The sequence below is a fragment of the Salvelinus sp. IW2-2015 genome, linkage group LG7 (assembly GCF_002910315.2).
Source record: "Salvelinus sp. IW2-2015 linkage group LG7, ASM291031v2, whole genome shotgun sequence".
Lineage (NCBI taxonomy): Eukaryota > Metazoa > Chordata > Actinopteri > Salmoniformes > Salmonidae > Salvelinus > Salvelinus sp. IW2-2015.
The window spans coordinates 19,929,021-19,939,340 of NC_036847.1; the positions used below are offsets into that span (position 1 = coordinate 19,929,021).

The following is a 10,320-nucleotide window of genomic DNA, read 5'->3' on the forward strand; positions in this document are numbered from 1 at the left end:
TAGTTGGGAGAGAGGTGGAGACTGAAGCTAGTTGGGAGAGAGGTGGAGACTGAAGCTAGTTGGGAGAGAGGTGGAGACTGAAGCTAGTTGGGAGAAAGGTGGAGACAGGGCCTAGCTAACTGCTAAGTGGGATAGAGGTGGATCCAAATCTCCACCGGAGACTCCACTGGAGTCTCCACCTCCAGTGTCCTCTCCTGGCTTCTACACAGCAGCGCAACTCTCTCTCTCCCCTCTGCCACCATATGCTGTTAACGTCTCGTTAGCATCTGCGCTAATTAACCAGACAGCTGCTAACGAGAGGGAACACGCATACATCAATCCCCTAGCCCTCGCCATGGCACGCTTGTCTGTGAAATTATCTTTAATTCCACATCCCGGCTTCATTAGGGGGTAATTGTACACTCTTCCAAGAGGAAGCGAGGGAGAGTGAGAAGAGAGAAGGTCCAGTCGAACGTCACACACACTCAGCTCCTAATGACCGCAGGCTAGAACATGTCCGTCAAAGAAATAATGACACTAAACAAAATAATGAAATAAAAAGAATGTCTCTCGTTGGAGCCTTAAGCAGACCATACCCACCGATGCCTTTACTGCTGAAATACTAATAGTGTGCTAACTAATTACTATCCTCATAAAGCAATTATAAACAGGAGATGGGGAATATCTTTTTGTTGGTTTGATGGTGGACTTACCTTTAGGAACTTGTACAAGAGGAATGTGAACCAGTTGGTCAACATCTTCTCAGCGACAGATTCCGTTCTAACATTGAGATGGAAGACAAGAGGAGAATAAATTAGGCATGATAATTAAATAATCAACTGGAAGAAATTGCTGCTCTACCTCAAAACTAACCACGAACAAATCTGGTTTAAGGCAAAATTGACAAAAGCCAAGCTGTGATACTTCCGTGAGGGAAAAATACTTTATTCTCAACGCAAACAATCAATCTTCATTAAAAACAGACAATTACCATAATTGGGTAACTTCTCTCATTAATCATAAACCTGTCGCCTAAACGAATGAAGACCCCTGAAACGTCCCCCAGACGAGGAGCAATTAAAATCCACTGTAATTAGTGGACTTTATTTCTCCTAATAGCCAAAGAGGAAACCTGGGCAAACAGTTTGCTCCTCTTCCATTTCCCTTTTCTCCCCCTACAGCGGCTAGAAAAGGTACTTTCTCTCCTCAATTCTCTAGTTAATCTAAACTATAAGGGGGCACAGGGAGGATGGGTGATAGGAAGACAACTTCTCCAAAACACCCTTTGGCCATCTTGGGTTTAAGTCCTCCATCTAGGCTATGATTTGAGAGAACACAGAAATACAACCTGTATTACTGTCTATATAAGAGTAGTAAGACAAGAAGATCATCAAGGCCCTCAGCCACCCGAGCCCCAGCCTGTTCACCACGCTACCATCCAGAAGGCGAGGTCAGTACAGGTGCATCACAGCTGGGACTGAAAAACAGCTTCTATCTCAAAGTCATCAGGTTGTTAAATAGTCACCACTAGCCAGCCTCCGCCCAGTACCCTGCCTTGAACWTTAGTCACTGTTACTAGCCAGCTACCACACGGTTACTCMACCATGCACATTAGAGGCTGCTGCTTATATACATAGARATGGTACACTGGTCACTTTAACAATGTTTACATACTGTTTTACCTATTTCATATGTACTGCAATCTCGTCAAGGCCTATCCTATTTAACTATTGCTATATACAGTGGGGAGAACAAGTATTTGATACACTGCCGATTTTGCAGGTTTTCCTACTTACAAAGCAACTGTGAGACGGAATCTAAAAAAATCCAGAAAATCACATTGTATGATTTTTAAGTAATTAATTTGCATTTTATTGCATGACATAAGTATTTGAAACATCAGAAAAGCAGAACTTAATATTTGGTACAGAAACCTTTGTTTGCAATTACAGAGATCATACGTTTCCTGTAGTTCTTGACCATGTTTGCACACACTGCAGCAGGGATTTTGGCCCACTCCTCCATACAGACCTTCTCCAGATCCTTCAGGTTTCGGGGCTGTCGTGGAGCAATAACGGACTTTCAGCTTCCCTCCAATTTTCTATGGTTCAGGTTGGAGACTGGCTAGGCCACTCCAGGACTTGAGATGCTTCTTCGAGCCATCCTTAGTTGCCCTGTGTGTATTTCGGGCTGTCATGCTGGAGACCCAGCCCACACCATCTTCAATGCTCTTATGGAAGGGGTTGTTCGCCAAGATCTGCGTACATGGCCCATCCATCTCCTCAATACGGTGCAGTAGTCCTGTCCTTTGCAGAAAAGCATCCCAAATGATGTATTTTCACCTCCATGTTTCACGGTTGGGATGTGTTCTTGGGTTGTACTCATCCTTCTTCTTCTCCAAAACACGGCGGTGGAGGTTTACCAAAGGTAAAACAAACTCATTCTTCTCATTCAGACACTGGACTTCTCCATTCTCCTACTGAGATCATCCAGACTGGTTATGTTGACAAACTTCAACGACGGGCCTGGACATGAGGGGGGGCTGGTTGAGGCAGGAGGCTTGCGTGTCGCGGCGGATTTTGATGCATTGCGGCATAGTATGTTACTATGGTTTCTTTGAGACTGGGTCCAGGCTTTCTCAGTATTGACAGGTCTGCCCGTGTAGGTCTGGGCTGACCCTCACTTCCATCATGTCAATTGTGCCACGAGGTGAGATCTTGCATGGAGCCCCCAACAGGGTGTATTGAACGTCATCTTCAACCTTTTCCATTTTCTAGTATTGGCGCCAACAGTTTGTTCTTCTCACCAGCTGCTTGCCATAGTGCCTGTAGCTCAGCTTGCATGTTACAGTTTTATCCCTGATGTCCTTACACAGCTCTCTGGTCTTGGCCATTGTGGAGAGGTTGGAATCTGTTTGATTGAGTGTGTGGACAGGTGTCTTTTATACAGGTAACGAGTTCAAACAGGTGCAGTTAATACAGGTAATGAGTGGAGAACAGGGGGGCTTCTTAAAGAAAAACTAACAGGTCTGTGAGAGCCGGAAATCTTACTGGTTGGTAGGTGATCAAATACTTATGTCATGCAATAAAATGCAAATTAATTTTTCTGGATTTTTGGATTTTTGTTTTAGATTCCGTCTCTCACAGTTGAAGTGTACCTATGATAAAAATTACAGCCCTCTACATGCTTTGTAAGTAGGGAAACCTGCAAAATCGGCAGTGTATCAAATACTTGTTCTCCCCACTGTATATTTATACTCCGGACTCTGACATTGCTTGTTCTAATATTTCTATATTTCATAATTCCATTCTTTTACTTTTTAGATGTGTGTATTGTTGTGTATTTTTAGATATTACTGCACTGTTGGAGCTACAGTAGAAACACAAGCATTTCGCTACACCCGCAATAACATCTGCTAAATATGTGTATGCGACCAATAAAATTTGATTGGATTTGAACAGTATTAAAAAATGTGTTAGAACGGGCAAATGTGTGAGTGTGTCAACAGACGAATGTGCGAATGTGTCAGTGGGTGAGTGTGTGAGTGTGTCGACGAACAAGTGTGTGAGTGTGTCCATCTCACCGGCGCAGCAGCAGCTTGGGGTGGTTCTTGCTCTCCAGGTTCTTGTCGATGAGGTCAGAGAGCAGCTGTTTAAGGACCCCCGTGGCGTACTCCATCTCCCCCTGCAGCGCAGTCATGATGAGCGACGCCACATTGCCACGGTCACGCATGGAGAAGGAGCGCTGCGCCTCCAGGGTGCGGATGAACGTCAACAGGAAGTGCTTCTTGGTGAGGAGCTGGCCAAACAGAGTCAGGGCCTTCTCCTGGTTGGCCTGGACCTGTCAACAACAACAGCATCAGACCAGGGGACTGGCTGTCACTTACACGTGTTGTCAATGTAATATATAAATATGTAAATATTTTGGAGTAGGGCTAATGGAAATAGTATAATGRACATAGATGGAGTAAGGCTATTGTAAATAATACATTACGTAAGCATACATTTATATCAAGCATGACTATGTCATGTATACAAGACATGAGATGTTGCCCTATGAAGGAAATACATTGTTATTATTACATTCATGACCCTAGTTGCTTTTAAAGCCTGCAGTGCATTCTATCTTAGGAGCTGCTTCCTCAAATACCTTATAATCAATTTGCCATAAGTTGTCAGCAGAGCACAGGAGGAAACAGAAAGGAAAGGGAGAGGAAGAAGGGGGATGCACTGAGGCATAGAGAGGAGAGGGCCGGTGCAGTGCTGTGCGTCGGGGGTGGCTGGGTGAGCGGCGAGGAGAGGGCCGGTGCAGTACTGTGCTGTGCGTCGGGGGTGGCTGGGTGAGAGGCCCGGTGCAGTACTGTGCTGTGCGTCGGGGGTGGCTGGGTGAGAGGCGAGGAGAGGGCCGGTGCAGTATGTGGCGTGTGACGTTGGGGGTGGCTGGGTATGAGAGGCGAGCGAGAGGGCGGTGAGTGCTGTGCTTGTGCGTTGGGGGTGGCTGGGTGAGAGGCGGGGAGGGGCCGGTGCAGTGGCTGTGGCTGTGGCGTCGGGGGTGGCTGGGTGGAGGCGAGGGGAGGGCTCTGTGGGTCGGGGGTGGCTGGGTGAGAGGCGAGGGAGGGCCGGTGCAGTGCTGTGCTGTGCGTGCGGGGGTGGCTGGGTGAGAGGCGAGGAGAGGGCCGGTGCATGTACTGTGGTGTGCGTTGGCCGGGTGGTCTGGGTGGAGAGGGAGGAGAGGGCGCGGTGCAGTGGCTGTGCTGTGCGTCCGGGGGTGGCGGGTGAGAGGGGAGAGGGCCGGTGCAGTGCTAGTGCTGTGGTCGGGGGTGCTGGGTGAGAGGGCGAGAGGGAGGGCCTGTGGGTGGGGGTGGCTGGGTGAGAGGCGAGGGGAGGGCCGGTGCAGTGCAGTACTGTGCTGTGCGTCCGGGGGTGGCTGGGTGAGAGGCGAGGGGAGGGCCGGTGCAGTGCAGTGCTGTGCGTCGGGGGTGGCTGGGTGACAGAAGCTTGTTCCACAGGCTGCCATCTGTCACTTCTCATCAGCAACACTACACCCCCTCTAGACCTGACCCACAATCCGTCACTCTAACTCTCTCACACAGATGAGGCAGTGCTACTGGGTAGTGTCTCTTCAAAAGAGAGACAAACTTCTAGTATATTCTGCAAGGCTTATGGCATAATGTCATTCCCAAACAACACCCAGTATGTGTTAATAAAAGGAAAAACAAGTCAAAGTACTGTCTTTGTCTTTATGAAAAAACATAAAAACATTCCTCCTCCACTAACCAATCCCCTGGCCCCATCCCCCCACCGACCTGTCTCCCATGATCCTCGTCTGCCCTCATAACTCTGACATACATTCAGTCCTGTAGACAATTGAGGACCGGCGTACCATACACCATACAGTGACTCCACAGAATCTCTCTTCCTTCCACTACACAGCCTAATAAAGTGCCTCAATTTTCCTCAGCTGAGCTAAATGAAATTCCAGGGCCTCTGGGGAGCAGGCTGGGTACTGTAGGTTGCTTTGGGGAGAGCAGCTACACAGAGCAATAAGGGATTGAGCCGTGTGTATGGACAGTTGATTACGCCTGGGACCCGAGGGGAAATTCGGTAGAAAAGAAACCCGGGCATAACAATAAAGATGTAATCCCTCCCCTTTAGAAGAGCCTGTGGTTGACAGGGCAGGTGGTGGAGACAGTCTCTACACTGTATTCCGACAGCCATTTGGATATATTTCATGGTAAACCAGGTGGGATTTAATGATTTACTTGTTTTTCCCACTGTAAAATAATATAAAATTAGATACGAGTAATGTGTAATGACATTGATATTACATGCAGAAAAACATACTATGTGATGTGGCTAATGTATATAAAGTGGTATAGCCATAACATATTACCTAGATCATAGGTTCCTTTCATTATGCAGCCAGAGTATGGGGTATAGATATAGGTAGATATAGAATGATAGATATAGATGTTCTAGTCTACATGCTGCGGTGGCAGTGGTGGTGTACCTCCTTGACCCGTACCTCCATCTCCTTGAGCACGGGGTGGTCCTCGATGCCAGGGAACAGTACCCGCATGGCGTAGGTCCTGTATTCCAGGAAGGGAATGCCCGCTCCGTCCAGCTCCTGGGTCAACTCATGGATGTCTGTCTGCAGCTCTGCAAAGGCTGGGGATCACACAGAAAGACAGACACAGKGATTAGTACAACACAGGGCTGGCCTGACTGCTGCATTGGGTAAAAGAATGGACATAGAAAGGATATTCTGGATGTAGCGTATCTTCATTACACTGTACGTCAGTGGAACAACTGTGTGTTGCACAGTATTAATGTCACCAGCAATCATCTACCAGCGCACCAAATGGCTTCTAGAAAAAGACAGATGGATAGGCAATAAAATAGAATGTTGATTTCATTCTTCTGGTACAGTGTTTCTGAATTGAATCCATACTTGTTGGAAATTCAAGAGGAGAGCTAACCAAAATAAAATCATTACAGAAAAAGAGAGAGACGGAAAGAGAAAAAGAGAAAGCAAAGTTCATCTGAAAGAAAGTCAATTAATTGCATGAGTGGATAATTAATAAAGGAGCAATGCGTTCCATGCATCATTTCCTCCAGCTGTTATTGCCCTGCTTCGTCCGCTGGGACTCTAATAGTAGAGCAGATCCTCCCTCTGTGGGGGCTTCTCTACTTCAACCTACAGTACAGCAGACACTAACATATTATACAGACCACATTCCTACAGGGAAAAGGCAAGAATTCTATCAAAAATGAGAGGAGAAATGAAGGCTTTATTATCATGTACAACATACACGGTCCGTTCAGTATGGGTCCAGTTATTCATAGAGATAAAATAACTATTTCAATCTTGTACTATTTAAGTGGAAGGGTCGGTTTCCTTCTACTTTTAACGATTGGATAAAGGAACTTATGCAACACCTCAAGCTAGAGAAAAAAATCCTACTCCGTTAGGGGATCTGCAATTACATTTAATAACATCTGGCAACCTTTCCTATCCTTTGTAGAAGACATGGACCCAGCTAATTTCACAACTCCATAAACCAGCCCAAATTAGAACTTGTATCATTATTTTTACTTAATATCTTTGTATTATTTGCACTATTTGATTATATTACTCATTGTATATGAGGGCCTGCTTTAAGTCTAGGTTTGAGGCTCTATTATAGCATGGGGGGTTGGGGTGGGTTTGATTTGATTTGGTAGGGATCCATGTGTTTTGCCCTCTACCTGTTCTGTCTGAATGGAACAGCAGCTTTACATGAATCACTCTACAATGCCCGTCTGTGTTATCTGTATAATCATAAAAGATGACAAATAACAAATAAAAGAGGCAAAAATTATTTTGAGTTACTATTTTAAGTTATTATTTAAGAATTGTGAACATAAATTACTGGCAGAAAAGATGACTGGCTATGTCTAGACTTTCCATTGATTGAGTAAATAAAAGAGTTGTTCTTCATTCTATTGAGTTTGTTGTGTGTAAGCGCTGAGGCAAAGCCACCATTACATCCAGCAGAGTAAACTACACAGACGATCTTCTCCCCGTCAACAGTTGCAGCAGCATCTAATCTGTTAATGACTCATTAGCCGTGTGACCGTTAATGTAGTCTGTGTGTTTGTTTGGATTACACTGCTCTCTGATGGCCCTTCCAGCACGGTTCACTGAGCTCCACCTCTCCTATCATCCAATCCTCTCCCCTGCTGACTGACACTTAGTGTGACACGCCCAGCTCCCCGCTGCCAGGCCCACCCCACAGTCTGCTGGGGCATGGGGCGGGGACACAGCAATGCTCCACTTCCAAGTGGAGCTCAGGGTTTCTATACCAAACCTCCCAGCTACACAGACAGAGGTGTAGAATACTGTCACTATCTGGTGCTGCTGGTCTTTCAACAATGCTCATTATATCAGGTATACAAGTGGAGTAACAGCAGCTTTACATGAATCACTCTACAATGCCCCCTGTACTGTTCCATCTGACCCCACACAGTCCCTCTGTTCTCTCTCTCCCTGCCAGATTTCTCCTCCCTCTATCTCTGTATCCCTCAGTGTTTGGCCACAGGCTGTGCTATGGGCTGCGACTGACAAGGTTGTGACCCTCCGGACATCCAGCCACAGATAATGGCCAATTAGTCTCCGTCCATCTTTCGGATTACAGCAGGCAGGCAGAGCCCAACGCAGCAGAGACGCACTGCACCGCACAACGCCACAACACCAACAGGGTTGTCAGCACAACATAAACACACACACATTCTGAGGATACCGCGGCCACACCACCACCACAGAGCTTCAGGCCGGGCATCATCCACACCAACCTGTTACCATGACGACTGGACAGAGCGCAGCTACAGGATAGTGACATATCCACACAGATACAGAAGAAGAGAGTGATTATGAAATAGAGAGACAAAGAGAAAGAGTAAAAGAGAGAGACAAAGAGAAGAGAGACAGAGAAGAGTGAGAAAGAGGGAGAGAGAGAGAGAGAGAGAAAGAGAATAGAGTGAGAAAGAGAAGAGAGTGAGAAATAGAAGAGAGTGAGAAAAGAGAGCGAGAAAAGAGAGAGAGAGAGAAGAGAGAGAGGAGAGAGAGAGAGAGAGAGAGAGAGAGAGAGAGAGAGAGAGAGAGAGAGAGAGAGAGAGAGAGAGAGAGAGAGAGAGAGTGAGAAAGAGGGAGAGAGAGAGAGAGAGAGAGAGAGAGAGAGAGAGAGAGAGAGAGAGAGAGAGAGAGAGAAAAGAGTGAGCATTTTTATAAATATACACTACCGTTCAAAAGTTTGGGGTCACTAAGAAATGTCCTTGTTTTTGAAAGAAAAGCAAATGTTTTGTCCACCAGTCTCAACGTCAACAGTGAAGAGACGACTTCGGGATGCTGTTGCAAAGAAAAGGCCATATCTCAGACTGGCCAATAAAAATAAAATATTAAGATGGGCAAAAGAAAACAGGCACTGGACAGAGGAACTATGCCTAGAAGGCCAGCATCCCGGAGTTGCCTCTTCACTGTTAACGTTGACACTGGTGTTTTGCGGGTACTATTTAATGAAGCTGCCAGTTGAGGACTTGTGAGGCATCTGTTTCTCAAACTAGACACTAATATACTTGTCCTCTTGCTCAGTTGTGCACCGGGCCCTCCCACTCTTCTTTCTATTCTGGTTAGAGCAGGTTTGCGCTGTTCTGTGAAGGGAGTAGTACACAGCGTTGTACAAGATCTTCAGTTTCTTGGCAATTTCTTGCATGGAATAGCCTTCATTTCTCAGAACAAGAATAGATTGACAAGTTTCAGAAGAAAGGTATTTGTTTCTGGCCATTTTGAGCCTGTAATCAAACCCACAAATGCTGATGCTCCAGATACTCAACTAGTCTAAAGGACAGTTTTATTGCTTCTTTATTCAGAACAACAGTTTTCAGCTGTGCTAACATAATTGCAAAAGGATTTTCTAATGATCAATTAGCCTTTTAAAATGATATACTTGGATTAGCTAACATAACGTGCCATTGGAACACAGGAGTGATGGTTGCTGATAATGGGCCTCTGTACGCCTATGTAGATATTCCATTAAATATCAGCCGTTTCCAGCTACAATAGTCATTTACAACATTAACAATGTCTACACTGTATTTCTGATCAATTTGATGTTATTTGAATGAACAAAAAAATTGATTTTCTTTCAAAAACAAGGACATTTCTAAGCGACTCCAAACTTTTGAACGGCAGTATATTAATATACTGTGTGTGTATAGACAGAGAGAAATAGAGAGAGGAGAAAAGAGTGAGACATTTTTTTTAATATACATATAGAGAGAGAGAGAGAAAAGAGAGAGAGTGTGTGTCTGTCATACCTTCTTTACACTCCAGGGCCACTCTGGACTCCAGGTTGTCCATCTGCAGCTGCAGACGTTTCAGGGTGCGGTCAGCATCACGGGACTTCCTCTTGTAGGCGATGAGCACAGCGATGATGACCAATAGCAGCAGACCACCACCTCCGCCGATACCGATGATAGCAGGCAGGGTCAGCAGGCTGTCTGAGTAGATCTGGAGAGTACCAGGGGAGTACTCGAACCCACCCACCCGGATCTGATCACACACACAGACAGAGAAACACGTCACAGAGTGTAATCAAACAAAGCAATCAGTACAGTGAAAGAGACTTCCCCTCAGGAACCAGTGTCATTAATAGAAGTGAAACACTGTGGGTTCTAACAAACCACATTTACATAAACGCAGCAGGTCTGACAGAACCCATCACTGGAATATCTCAAATCAAAGTATTCAGTGGGGGGTTGATAACTATTTCGATGAGCAATGATTACTGCACTTTAAAGTATC

At 45.7% G+C, this 10,320-nt stretch overlaps 1 pseudogene; it reads right to left on the reverse strand.

The window, feature by feature from the left end:
* Window positions 1-10,320, reverse strand: part of LOC111966560 (plexin-A1-like) — a 299,289-nt pseudogene that overhangs the window by 17,096 nt on the left and 271,873 nt on the right.